The 14,492-nt window shown below is 36.1% G+C and overlaps 1 long non-coding RNA gene across 2 annotated transcripts in view; it reads right to left on the reverse strand.

Moving 5' to 3' along the window:
* Positions 1–14,492, reverse strand: part of LOC111719105 — a 126,510-nt gene that overhangs the window by 9,569 nt on the left and 102,449 nt on the right. Inside the window, exon 5 of one of the 2 annotated variants that reach the window (XR_004231035.1) lies at positions 2,934–3,346. The exons of the other annotated variant lie outside the window; for it this stretch is intronic. This is a non-coding gene — a long non-coding RNA (uncharacterized LOC111719105). Of the gene's footprint in view, positions 1–2,933; positions 3,347–14,492 lie in introns of those variants that run through there. 2 annotated transcript variants of the gene reach the window in all.

Consider the following 14,492-nt stretch of genomic DNA (forward strand, 5'->3'; position numbering starts at 1 on the left):
AAAAAGACCTATCTTGCAACTAAGGGAAAGAAGATGAAATCTAACTTATAGAGTACATAAAGTATCAGAAACATTTTATCCTAAGGTATCACTTAATCTACTTGGAACTAAGTAGCATAGCTTTCCCCTAACTAGCTCTGGGTTTGGCCCAGCCACATGACTAGCATCTGTGCTACCTATGGAAAATACCAGCATGAGCCCCTCTCTCCCCAGTCCTATCTAATCCAATTCCCACTTATATTTTGTGTAACCATTTGGGGTTAGTGAAACATCCCATGTCTCTCCTAGGCTTACTGCTGGCTACCTCCTTTCCTCCAGATTCAGACTCATTTACCTCTTCATCTCTTCTCACCAGAACTGTGTTTACTCAAAGCTTCTTACAGCTTTACAAAAGTACATTATATATACAGTAATATCTATATACAATTCCCAAGAACAGTAAGTGATAGATTTTTATTACCAAACCTTTTACAAGGTGGATTAAATAAATGTTTGTTGAATGAATGAATTCTACTAATGTTACTTAATAATTTCAGCTTTGTAAAGATTCTAAGTGATGGTTGAAATTGGTTTATTGTTAGTATCAATGCTCCAGAAAAGGATTTCAGTGATGAATTATTTTCTGGGCTGGCTGAAATTTTCTCAGTGAACAAGGATATGTACTTTCTGGGGAAATGTCTGACCTAGCACAAACACGCAAAAACTTAAGAAACAATTTCTACAAATTGAGATGTGAATTCTCAACAACACTAAAAAGCAACAGACCTATAAGCATTTCTGAAAGCAGGATGAGTAGATATCAGAATTCTCACAGACCCAGTTGGATAAACTTTGACATGTGGTTATGCAGCTAAAGATAACAGCTTTCTCTAACATGATCATCAAAGAAAAGAAAAGAGGTTCCAACTTAGCTATTAGGAGAGTTTCCCCTAAGGATTATGGGCAAAATCATTTCTACTGTATTCTCATTTTTACTTAATAGAATTGGAGAGGATGCTGCTCTTTTAAGGGACAGGTCAGTTTGAAACAGTTTCAAATGGCTAACATCTGAAAGTCACTGCTTCAGTCTGGTAAAATAGCCAACCACTATTACACAACCAGGTCTCAAAGTAGACCTATTCCTTCCTCCTTTTCTTTTGGCCACAGCACAGTAAAAGTCTGTTAGCCTTCCTTGCATGTTATTTATAAGGAGTGCACATAAATACCAACATTATTTAGAGTTGTACTTACTGGAAATATAGTAATTAGAAAGCAACTAAGTGGGAAATATTTCTAGAGAAGATATAAAAATGGATCTAATGTTGAAAGTTTTTACTAGAAGCAACGTCTCTTACTGGAGATATAGTCAAAAAGATAAAGAGAATTTAAGATTTTTATATGATATTTCCTCGTGTGTCTGAGGTTCATTTATAATAGGGAATTCACCTGGGTCATGGCTTATTAGTTGTCAGGGGCAAATATAATTGATTGAACAACTTTGATCGTCACACCATCCCCTTAAATATAACTACATAGGCACATAATCTAGATTCCAAAGAGATTTTTAAAAAAAGAAAAAAAATTACTTATATGTATAAAAGTATACATAGCAGCTCTTTTTATAGTGGCAAAGAATTGGAAATTGAGGGGACAACTATCATTTGGGGAGTAGCTTAACAAGTTATGGTATATAATTGTAATGGAATACTATTGAAGTATAAGAAATAATGAGCACTGCTCTCAGAAAAACCTAGAAAGTCTTACATGAACTGATTCAAAGTGAAAGGAGAAGAATCAAGAGAAGATTATACATGGTAAAAGCAATATTGTAAGATCAACTTTAAATGACTTAGCTATTCTTAGCAACACAATGATCAAAACAGTTCCAAAGGACTCATGATAAAAAATGCTATCCATTTCCAGAAAAAAAGCTGATGGAATCTGAATGAAAATTAAAATATACTTTAAAAAACCTTTTTCTTGTTTTTTCTGTTTTTTTGGGGGGGTGACGGGTCCTGTATTTTCTTTTGCAACATGACTAATATGGAAATAGGTTTTGTATAACTTCACATGTATAACCTATATCAAATTGCTTGCCTTCTTAGTGAGAGGAGAGGAAAGAAAGGGAAAAAGAGAATTTGAAACTCAACATTAAAAAAAAATGTTAAAATGTTAAATTTGTAACAATGTAAATGCAAAATGTAAAATGTCAAATGTTAAAAACTGCCTTTATATGTAATTGAGAAAAAAAAATAGTAAAAATTGTTTTTTTCAAAGGCAGCTTAAATTCCACTTTCTATAGAATGACTTTCTCTGTTACCTTTCCCCATTTCCACCCCTACTACCTTCCATATCCTCTGTAATGTATCCCATATGTTTCTAGTTATTTATGCATCTTTTATTAGAATGTATGCTTCTTAAGGGCAGATATTTTTTATCTTCTTTTCTATTCACAGACCTTAGTGTAGTGCTTGCCACATAAGAAGTGCTCAGTAAATGCTTGAGTTCTACCTCTTGACTGATCATTTTAGAGTCAATTTTCCCAAGAGTTGATAGAGTATGTCTCTTTAATATTTTCTAAGTTCTTTCTCCTAACAATCCTGTAATGTAGGGAGATACAATATCATTACCAGGTTGAGGAAACAAAAACTCAGAAATGTTAATTAAGTGTCTTGCCAGCTTTTATACAAATAGTAGGGCTTGAACTCCCAGTTCAGGGTTCCCCCTCCCCAGGGCGGGGCTCTTTCATTTTTTGACTCCTTGTATGGACAAGTATCTGACTCCTCTCCTTTGACATAATTTATAACCTCTCACCTCCTCATCCCACACCTGGAGGAGGATTCTAATTCCTTTCCCTCTCCCAATGCCAGGATGAAGAGCATCGGGGTTCCCCACTCAAAAGAGGTAGGTAGAACAAGACAGAGTGATTGAAGTCAGACTGGTAGAGTTTATTCACCATATACTTTGTTCAAATGGTCTTTGGCTCCATAGTCAGTAGAGTTTGGAGATGGAGGGAAGTGGTAGTTAGTTATACAGGACTGTCTCCTTTTTAGTAGAGAGAAGAAGCCATTTTTTTCTCTGGTTGGACAGTGGGGTCTTGGAATAAAAGAGAGTAATGTATTTTGTGTATTGTGTTTTGTGCATGTCTACTCTTTAGTAGTCATTCTGGATGACTAGCTGTGCTGACCTCTAAAAGATACTTGAATGAGGGACTTCACCAATACTTGAGTGAGAAACAGGAGATTCAAGTGTTTCAACTGGAATTTCTTCATACTTCTTTCTCTCTTTTAACTTGAATCAGATTTACTTAATTGGTAGTATAATTACTTTGAGGTGAGCAGAGAACAGCAATAACTGAGCATATAGCCTGGAGAAACACAGAAAAGAAGAATGATGGAGAAGGGAGGAAAGTGCTATTTCTAGAGACATTGCCAAAAGATGTAGCAAAGGGCAAATTGTACTGGGAGATCTTTACTTGAATCCTGACTCTGCTAGTAAATACCTGTGGAATTTGGACTTTGGACCTTTTATATTACCTGATCTTGGAAAGGAGGTTGATTTTATGATCTCTGAAGTCTCTTTTAGCTATGGCAATCCAGGCATCTATGTCATGCAGAAAGAGCTTGTGCCATACTCAGAGAAGAACCCTGGGGGTTTCCTCCTCTATCCACTTTCTATTCTTTTCATATCCTTTCCATATGTTCCCCTGTGCTCCCATGCTGGGAGATGAAACAGAAATGGTGAGGATGATGAGAGGGACATAAGTGAATTGAGATCATGAATCTTAAGTTATATTATAATGAAGGGAGATTGGGGTTCATATACTAATTGAATGAGGCTGGGTAGTAAATCTTTTGACCTCTTGGTGTCCAGTAAGACTTTAAGATTAAAAGTCGTACTTGTGTGCATAATGTATGCCATATATATATATATATGCATGTATACGTTATGAATGCTTTGTATATCTATATGCATTTGTAATGGGGCTACAATGTACATATGTGTATATATTTATATGCACATGTATATGTGTATATATATAATATATATATATATATATATATATATATATAATGCCCAGATCCGTTAAGATGGAGACACACATGGACATGGGAGACACAATGGACCTACTTTAGATAGAAGACATTTTAAGTTTTCCTACTATATGGGTAGGAGAAGCTCCTTTCTATTGGTTACATAGGTAAAATGATCAACATCTTTTAATTTGAGAGGAATAATCATTTGTTCTTTTCACTGGCATCCAGGGGTAAAGGTCTTGTTTACCCAAAATTCAGGCAGCATGCACTAAGAAACAGGCTAGGGTGTTTAGTCGGTTTTGAGTGTTCTTTTCAATTATGGATACAGGGAGTAGAGTTCCTATATGCAGGAGTTTAAGCCACAGGGACCTTGGATTCAGGACTCTAGGTGATGCTGCAATGTCAGCAGGGATTGTCCTAAGAAACCAGGATCCTGGGACACAAGCTGCCAGTGACAGTGGGAGAGAATGTTGGACTTAGAACTTGGTGGGACTAATCCTGTATGGGGACTAAATTAAGCTGTTAATCCAATTCCCCTTCCTCTCTTCAGAGGCTGAGATAAATGGAAGATTTATGCCCATCCACAAGTATTAGGGAAGGAATTTTTTATGTTTATTCTTGCTATACTTTTGGAATAGATAGTCTTTTGTAAAAGGTAATTGAAATGTTAAGAGGTTAAACGGAACTTGGTCATTTGGATCCCTAAAACTGGGGGAATACACTGCCAATAGCAGAGATGAGAGACCCCCTTGTCAATGTATCAGAGAACCCCAGAGAAGTGGAGAAATAACGTATTTGGTCTTCAGTTATTGGGAACCAGAGTAATCACTGTTAAATAAACATGTGTCTAGACCTATTATTTCAGTAGATAAGGAACTCCCATTTTCAAAATCCTGTCTACCAATGTAGAGCAGCTATTATTTTGACATTTGTACTCTTAAAAGAATTGCCTGGGTGCAATGAGTGGTTTAGTGAATTGCCCAACATCACTCAGGCAATGAATGTGTCTTTTAAATCCAGGGCTTTATGACTGAGATCAATCCTCTATCCATAATGTCATGCTGCCTCTTATGTGTAAAAATAATTCTAGAAATGTATCCCATTGTCTGCAGGATGCTTTTGGTTTTGCACTGGATTTGTGACTTCAGTGTGGGGAACTTCCTATGATGAGACTTTCTTTTTCTAAATCAACACTGGCTCTGTTACCTGGAATCTTAGATTTACCTAGAGCTCAGAGGTTAAGGAATAGATTCCAAGATCACACAAGAATGTGTTACAGTTGGAAATGATTCTAAGGCTGATTCTCTATTGGTCCAAGAGGTACAGGGAAAAAGTATACTTGGACCAAAAACTTGTCCCTAAACCCAAGTTGGTCTCTTCATTACTAGTTAATTTTGCTCCCCCAAACAATATCCCTATCTTCCACCTGACTGATTTGAAAGCTTTCTTTCCGATGGAACTGGGCAAACTGGGAAGCTCATTCCCGCAGGTCCTGATGCCAAGGCTTCACATGATTATAGTGACCTGTATATTCTATCATCCTTCTGAACAATCTCACATTACTGGGTTTCTATGTTTATTAAGCAAACTGTAGATCTCTAAAATGAAAACTGAGGTTCAAATAGATGATTAACATTAGAGGACAAATACTGTCCTCAAGGTGCCATGAACTAACCATTAATAACATTTTCTACCTTAGAGGTGTTGTGAATCTCAAATAAGGCAATGGAAATAAACTACTTTGCAAACTTTAAAAGCTATATAAATCCAAGTTATCGTCATCATCATCATTACTATTATTATCTGAAGTCATTTAATGTAGATGACTTTATTCCCTGGATCTTTTACTGAACTCTTGCTGAGCTCAAGCAGTATTTATAGATTAATACAGAGATAATATTGGTAAATGTTTAACTCTGGGGAAAACAATTTAAGCACACATCCTGTTAAGTTTAATCTGTGTTATTGACACTTTCTAAAATAAACCAAGCCCTGATTTGTAGCATTTGCTCATTTCTGAGCTCACACTGAATGCTCACACTGAAAATTGAATTATCAGTTCTCCAAGCTGGTTACAGATGGCTCCAGCATGCCCTACTCCGACTATACCTTTTCTCTGACATGCTAGTGATCACTGGCATGTGTTGTCTCTATTTCAACTCTTCCAATCAGACAGTAAAAATCATAGCTTGCCACTCACTTCTCAGAACTCATAGCTAAAGAAAAGTCTCTCCTGTTACTATGGTCATTTACTTTTGCTCCCGACTCCTTAGTCATTCACCTGATATACCTAGGCTTGGTTAGATGTAGCTATAGAAGAATATGCATGTGTATATTTTGGGGAGGATAGTGAGATTGTAGGAAGTAGTCATTTATTCCAAGTGCAGTTCAGAAGATGGTTTGGGGAGATGGGTATGAATGGAATCCATCCCTCTTGTAATATAATATAATGCTGCTTCAACATTATCACTTTTTGATTCTTGACTCTTATTTTGTCTTCTCTTTAGTAATTTCCTCACTGTCTTTGGCTGGAGAGTGAGATGACCTAGAAAATTCAGACTATATCACTGATTGATTAGTTCTAAACATACTGTTTTTATCTCTCTTTGGATAGATAACATGATCAGTCAATTCTTCTCCTGCTCTAGCCTTCTTACCAATAGGTTTGGCCATAATTGATACACTCAAGATTCAGATCCAACAAATTGTTGTGGTCTTCTATCATTTTTAACTGCTCTTATGGCAATCTCCCTGTGCCAATTCTAGTGTGTCCCAATCTGACATTGAGAGGTGTGCACCTATTGTTGTTGGCACCCCTCTTTGCTTCCCACATGAACTTGGCTATGTTTCATATGGGTAAGATTTTGTTTTTATTTCTTTTTCTTTAACACAGGTTGGTAAACAAAGTCTAACTATATGCACACCACTAAAGATGACAAAATTTTATCATAGAAATAGAAATGCTCTAGGTTGTGGAATCGTAAATTATCAGAGCTAGAAATAGTCTAGATAAGCAGTTTTCAAACTTCTTGATCTCAGGACCTGTATGCTGTAAAATTGATTGAGGACCTCAAAGAGCTTTTGTTTACAAGTATATCTATAAATATATTTGCTATTTACCATATTACAATTGAAAACTGATAATTTTTTAATTTAATTTAAAAATATAATAATAAACCCATTATATCAACACAAGTAACATATTTTGATGAAAATAACTATTTTTCCAAAATAAAAAAAATTATTGAGAAGTTACATTTTTTAAAAAATCTCTCATACTTGGCTTAATGGAAGACAACTAAATTCTCATATCTGCTTCTGTACTCAATGTATTGTAATACGTTAGTTGACACACATTTTAGAGACTCTGACCTCATATAGTTATGTATTTATTAAAGGAAAAAGTACTTAATAGGCAAGAGCAATGGAAGGGAGCAACCATTTATTCAGTACTACTATTGTCCCTGGTTTCTGATTTCCAGTTATCTGTGCTTGAAGAGGACCAAAATGATATTACTATGTCAGAGGCAAGTTACAGTGTGTCCAACTATGGCTGATCAACCTATTAAAGAGAACTCTGGCAAGAATCTTGCTGGTAATGACTGAAAGACCTTCCTGTGATAGTAATAGGACAACCTAATTACTTTTCCTTTATAGAGATGAACAATGAAGACATTTTTTAATTCTTGAGGGGAAAACCTCCTTTTGCCATATGAACTAGAAAATTTCAGTCAGCTTTTATACGAGCAGGGGCCCCTATACTTTGTAAATCTCAGCTGGAATAGAATCAGCACAAGGCACTTTGCCACATATGCCTAATTGTATTCAAAACCTCTTCTTTAATTGGAAGTTCAGCTAAAGAGAGATTGACTTCAACCTGAGATATATAGTCACTGAAAAGCTTCAGCATTGGTTGATGATGGTTTGTTGAGAAGCATATGAAACTGTTCAGTCTATCTCTCCAGGATCATATTTTTATCTCTAATCAATGTGGCTCTATCAGTGCTTAGTATATGAGATGTACCATAGCCTTTAGGGCATCATAAAAGTGCTTTGGATTGTTACTATCATCATAAAAATGAATTTCATCTGTCTTCTTATTGAGTGAAATATCTTCTATCTCTCTAAGTTTCATTTGCACTTTACTTTTTTTCCCCTTTATTAAAGCTTTTTATTTTTCAAAACACATGTATGGACAATTATTCAACATTATCCCTTGCAAAACCTTGTGTTCCAATTTCCCTCCTTCCTTCACCTCCTCTCCTAGGTGGCAAGTAGCCCAATATAGATTAAACATGGTAGAAATATATGTTAAATTCAATATATGCATACATATTTATACAATTATCTTGCAAATCAAACCAGAAAAAAAATGAGAAGCAAAATAAAATGCAAGCAAACAACAACAAAAAGAGTGAAAATGCTGTGTTTTGAACCAAATTCAGCTCTCTACAGTCTTTCCTCTGGGTATAGATGGCTCTCTTCATTACTAAACAATTGGAACTGGAGAGCCACATCCATCAGAATTGATCATCATATAATCTTGTTGCCATGTATAACGATCTCCTGGTTCTGCTCATTTCACTCAGCATCAGTTCATATAAATCTTTCCAGGCCTCTCTGAAATCATCCTACTGGTCGTTTTTTAACAGAACAATAATATTCCATAACATTCATATACCACAATTTACCCAACCATTCTCCAATTGATTGGGCATCCATTCATTTTCCAGTTTCTAGCCCACTACAAACAGGGCTGCCACAAACATTTTTGCACATGTGGGTCCCTCTCTCTCCTTTAAGATCTTTTTGGGATATAAACCCAGGAGAAATGCTGCTGGGTCAAAGAGTATGCACAGTTTGATAACTCTTTGTTCATAGTTCCAAATTGCTCTTCAGAATGGTTGGATCCATTCACATGCACTTTACTTTTGATGGAGTTAAATACTATCTTCTTAAAGATGGATGGAATATGCTGTTGGTAAACCCTGTTGAGTTCTTATTTTTTGTTTAACAGCTTCTGAATCTCCCCATCATTTTAATTGTATCAGTCTTGGTGTTTGTGAGTGTTCCATAGCATAAATGTGATGCTTTATAGCAAATATATACCCAAATATCTATATATCAAAATCTCATTATTTTTTATGCTCCGCAGTTGCCAACCATATGTTGGCTTAGCTTTCCCTCCAAGTCAGTAACAAAATGTTTACTCATGGAGAAGTACTATGATCTGTTGGCATAAAGTCTTCTGTTAGTAGTCTTGATTTGGGGCCACTGCTTTTGTTGAATGTGAATATTTATTTTGGACAGGACAAGTCTGTGATTGGTCCAACATTCTGTACTACTTTCACATCCTTTCTGTCTCTTCTCCTTACAATGACATATATAGCCTATTAAATGCTAATGTTTGCTGCAAAGATACATCCACAAAGTTTTATTTAGTTAAATGTAAGACCATACTAAAGATGAGAAGGTCGTGAAATGCTCATGTTCTTCAGAAATTTGACCATTGCTGTTGCGGTTCCCAACTCCATTCCTCCCAAGGGCTTCCTGCCATGTCTGGTAGTCTGAACCCACTCTAGCATTAAAGTCACCCAGAATTATAAACTTGTCATCTTTTAGCACATTGATGATTAGGGTCTCCAGCTTTCTATAAAGTTTTCCTTTGACCTTATCAGAGTTTGTTAGTGCGTAGACACTGATGATGATGTTATGGCATTTTGCTGCATTTGGCAATTGCATTGTTATGAGGCTATCATTCGCTCCTTTTGGATAACATACAAGTTTTGATTGTAAAACTTATATCAGCTTCATGGCTCTCCTTATCATAGAGATTATTCCAGAAAAACATATTCAGCTCTGATTTCAGTAAGCTAGCCTTCATTTGCTAGCCTTGTTTCACTCAGGGCTGCTATTTGGATGCAATACCTGCTGAGTTCTCTTGCAACAAGAGCTATTCATCTTTTCAGGTCTACTAGTTTTTTTGTTGTCTTTAGCATGTTTCACATTCCATGTATCCATGGTGGGAAAAATTATCTTTGCAAAAGTTTTTGTACAATGTGTGTGTGTGTGTGTATTTTGACTGCAGAGTAGGATCCCTTTATGTTTTGGTAACCAGGCCAGTAGTATATTTGGTAAATCAGACAATTTTTACAGGGTCTCTTCTAGACCTTTCCTCACACCAAGAGATGAGTAATGCAATCCTTAAAGAAAGCTGCTCAGAAACCCAGGGGATTGATGAATCTCACTGCTATTCCATTTCAGTGAGAAAATGACCCTATTCCCTGGGACATCTGTGTGCAGGGTTGTGACTACAGCTCCCTGTGGGTTTATGCTTGTTGCTTGTCCCTTGCTTATCACCACAGGACTCTGAGGTAGATAAAAATTATAAAATGGTTTGGGTGATATCTTTTGACTCGTGCACAGATTGGATTTAAGTGGGGCAGAGTGGGGTCAAGTTATCACTCTCACTCTCTCTTCCAGAGTTATCAAAGACCAATGGCAAAACAAAAATCAAGACTACTGGAAACGGCTTGAGATGCAGTGGATAACTCTGGTGTCTTTGAAATCTAACTAAAAACTCTAAGTACTTGGCAGGTCCTACTTCCACTGCTTTAGTGACCCAATGGAACAAATTATTTTTTGCCTGCCTATGCCACTTCACATATTTGGGATAGATATGCCCCTAACTAGCCAATGGCTTTGAAAGCCCTTAGTTACTCTTAACCTACTTTAGCTCATCTGCTGAAAGGGCTTATTAGACTATGGCTTGGAACTACAGGTGAGAGTTGGTGGGCAGGTGGACCTCAAAGGTGGAAATCAGCCTTGAAAGAGGGCTTGGCAACCTTCACACTAGAGGTCCTAGTCTTCCCTGGACACCCATTTACCCTACATGTCCCAGGCATTGCAGAAAACATTTTACAAATGTTATCTCATTTAATCCTCACAACAAACTTGTGTAGTGGGTGCTTTTATTATCTCTATTTTACAGATGAGGAAACTAAGTCAAACAGAGGTTGACTTGTCCAGAGTCCTATAGTTAGTAAGTTAGTAAATGTCTGAACTTTGCCATAGAAAATGCTATCATTTTTTTTCTTTCTTTTTTTTATTTAATAGTAAAAGGCTATTTACAGGTTATATGTATGGGTAACTTTACAGCATTAACAATTAATGCTATCATTATTATAAAAATAGTTTTGACTTTGTGGATCCACTGAAAGGATTTTGGGTGCCTCAAGGATCTGCAGGCCATACTTTGAGAACAACTGGTCTAAGCCAATCCCTTAATTTAATAGATACAGAAATGGAGGCTTAGAAAGTTAAAGTGGCTCGTCCAAGATGGCAGAGCTCACAACCAAGTATGGGATTTGAACTCAAATCTCTTGATTTCCAGTAAAGTGTTCTTTGCATTATACCATGCTGTTCTTCCCTTCATGAAGAAACAGAATTTTTTTTCAAAATAAGGGGCAACCTTATTGGTATGTACAGCACTAGATTTATAATTAGGAAGATCTTTGTTCCAATCTTGCCTCAAATACTAGCAGTCTAACCCTGAACAAAACACTCTTTGTGTGCCTTAATCTACCCATCTGCAAAATGAGAGGGTTGGATTCAATAAACCCAAAGTTCCCTTCCAGCTCTAAATCTTATGATGTTTTTTTTGTTTGTTTTTAAAATTTGTTTTTTAATTGCTCTTATTTATATAAATGAAGACTCTTTAATGATATTTCCTCAACTGGAAAAGATACCATTGTGATAAAAAGAGAACTAAATTGAAGATACTATTGTGATGAAAAGATAACTAAGTTTAGAATCAAAAGATCCAAATTTCAGTCTAAGTTCTGACACTTGCTAAGTGTATGGCTTGCTCTGAAACTGAGTCAGCTCTATAAAATATAAGTGATGATATTTCAACTATCTTTCCCATAGGATTAGTTTGAGAAAAATTCTATGAAACCCTCAGTGTGTCAAGTAAGTAAGTATTTAGTATTTTCTCTTCACAGTGGTTGTAAGGATCAATTGACATCACAGAAATGTAAACTACTTTGCAAAAAATACACTACTACTATATAATTGTTAGTTGTTGCTGTTGCTATTATTATTATTATTATTATTATTTGTTGTTATTCAATAATTTTCAGTAGTGCTCAATTCTTGATGACCTAATTTGGGGTTTTCTTGGCAAAGATACTGGATTGAATTGACATTTTTTTCTTTAAGTCATTTTACAAATGAGGATACTGAGGAAAATGGGGTTAAATTATTCACGCAGGGTCACACAGCTAGTAAATATATGAGGCCAGATTTAAATGCAGGAATATGACAATATGACTCAATCCAATATCCATCTAGCTGCCTCTATTATTAATTAAGATAACTTTATTATAGTAGATAAAGAATGCTCAGTGTTAGTGGATAGAAAATGCTTCTAGTTGCCCTCAGAAAGGTCACTGACTTTCTGACACTGCAATTCAAATTCCCTTTCTAACACTTACTAGTTATGGGAGCTGAAAAGCCTCTTATATTCTCTGTGATTCAACAGATTCCTTAGCACTTAATTTGTTAGCCCATATACTAAATTTTGATCTCCATTAGTGGAAGAAGTTCCCATACTGAATTCCTTGCACTGAAGAAATCACAGATTCTTCCTGGATTATATATTGCTAATTTAGAGGCCTTTCCAAGAGATAGAGGAATAGAATTTTATAAACAATTAGTGGAAAGAAAAACAGGTAAAGTATATTTTCTTAACTCCCTATTATTTCTAAATCTCTCCACTCCCAGGGAAAGAAAGGAAGGAAGGAGGAGATAACTAACTGCTTTGAATGACCTGTGAAGGTCTGTTCCCCATGGATTTCTGTCAGGGAGAAGGGCCAGGGTTGTTTCTCTCCTGAATGTGCAGTCTGCTTCCCCCACACGTGTCCCTCACTATGTGGCCTGAGTAGGAGCCATGGGACATGGAAATAGCAGCCAGGGTGGCTGTTGCTATAGTGATTATGATCTTTTGGTCCAGGGCCCTGGAGCGAGGCTGTCTCTACTGTATGTTGGGGGGCAGTGCAGGGTGAGTCTGCCAGGAGTGTGATTCTACATACACTCACAAAAAACCCAGAGCAATGGGAAGCTGCCCTCCCCCTCAACAGCAGGGAGGATATGCTGTTGGATCACCAGGAGCTTGACCAAGAGACTCAAATTTTTATGAACTGGCAAATTGTGACCATCGGGGGTGTGAGAAAACACTAGCTTTTATTTCAGAAAAACTGATTTGAAAACATTAAGAAATAATCCCTGTGACTATCAGTTTTTGAGAGCTTTATCACAATTCCAGTGCCCTTTCTTCCCAAATCTCTTTTCACTGTGTGACTGGAAGTATGGATTTTATTAGTGATCATAAACTCAAAGGTTCGAAAATTCAGTCTTTCCACAGAAAAATTCCTTCTGTGGTGTGTGCAAATTGGCTCTCAAAACCTCTTTCCATTACAAAAAGACTGACTGGGTCTCTATTCATTTTGTCATATATATATATATATATATATATATATATATATATATATGTCAAATGTGCATTTTCCTTGGACAAATTTGGCTTCATTGGATATCTATCATCTGAATGAATTTAGTGCTCAGGAAAATGAACTGATAATAGCTCTGAATATTTTGCTCACAGGTTAGCAAGTCTTGGCCTCCACTGTCTTGCATATTGGAGTCTGAAATCTCTCTGATTGGTAGCTTTTTAAACTACACCATGATGGATGATGATGAGATTCAAGTGGAATTTACAGATGGAGCTCCAGCAGTGATATGGGTGATGTAGTCTCATTAACTGACAAGAAAGCACTTCAGAGTTTCAGTGGATAGAAAAAAACATTGCAACAACATATTAATGCTCAGACATTCTATTTTAATGAAAATATATCTTAGCACAAATGAGAAATAGATAAAAATATTACATATTCATCATCAAGAATCAATATACAAATTCATACTCCATATATTTACCTATGAAATCCTTTGTGTAGATTCATTTGGTACTTTTTCAAAATTTTGAATGTATAGATCTTTAAGCTATCAATTCTTATATCATTATGGTGATGTTCTTATAGAAGATGATGGAGGGTCTGTTATTATCAGTGTCACTTTATATACTCACAAGAATCAGTGAAAGGAAAAATCATCTCAAGAGTCTCATCTATAGGTAGAAGGCATGATAAAGAGATAATTTGGTTAGATTTGCCAACGTGTTTATTGAGACACTTCAATGCCAGGGGAACCACCATTCTTGGACCTTAACCCTTTAATTTTTAATGAGCTAAAGGAGAAAACAGAAATGATATGAAGCCAGACAAAGACAGGAAGAACAGATGAACCAAATGAAATATATATGGAAGAAATCTGTGCTGAAAGTACAAAAAATTTTTTTTGAAGCACTGGGGAATTGAATCTCATCTAAAAAAGGGAATGATAGTGAACAACTGGCAA

Source organism: Sarcophilus harrisii, chromosome 1 (assembly GCF_902635505.1).
Source record: "Sarcophilus harrisii chromosome 1, mSarHar1.11, whole genome shotgun sequence".
NCBI lineage: Eukaryota > Metazoa > Chordata > Mammalia > Dasyuromorphia > Dasyuridae > Sarcophilus > Sarcophilus harrisii.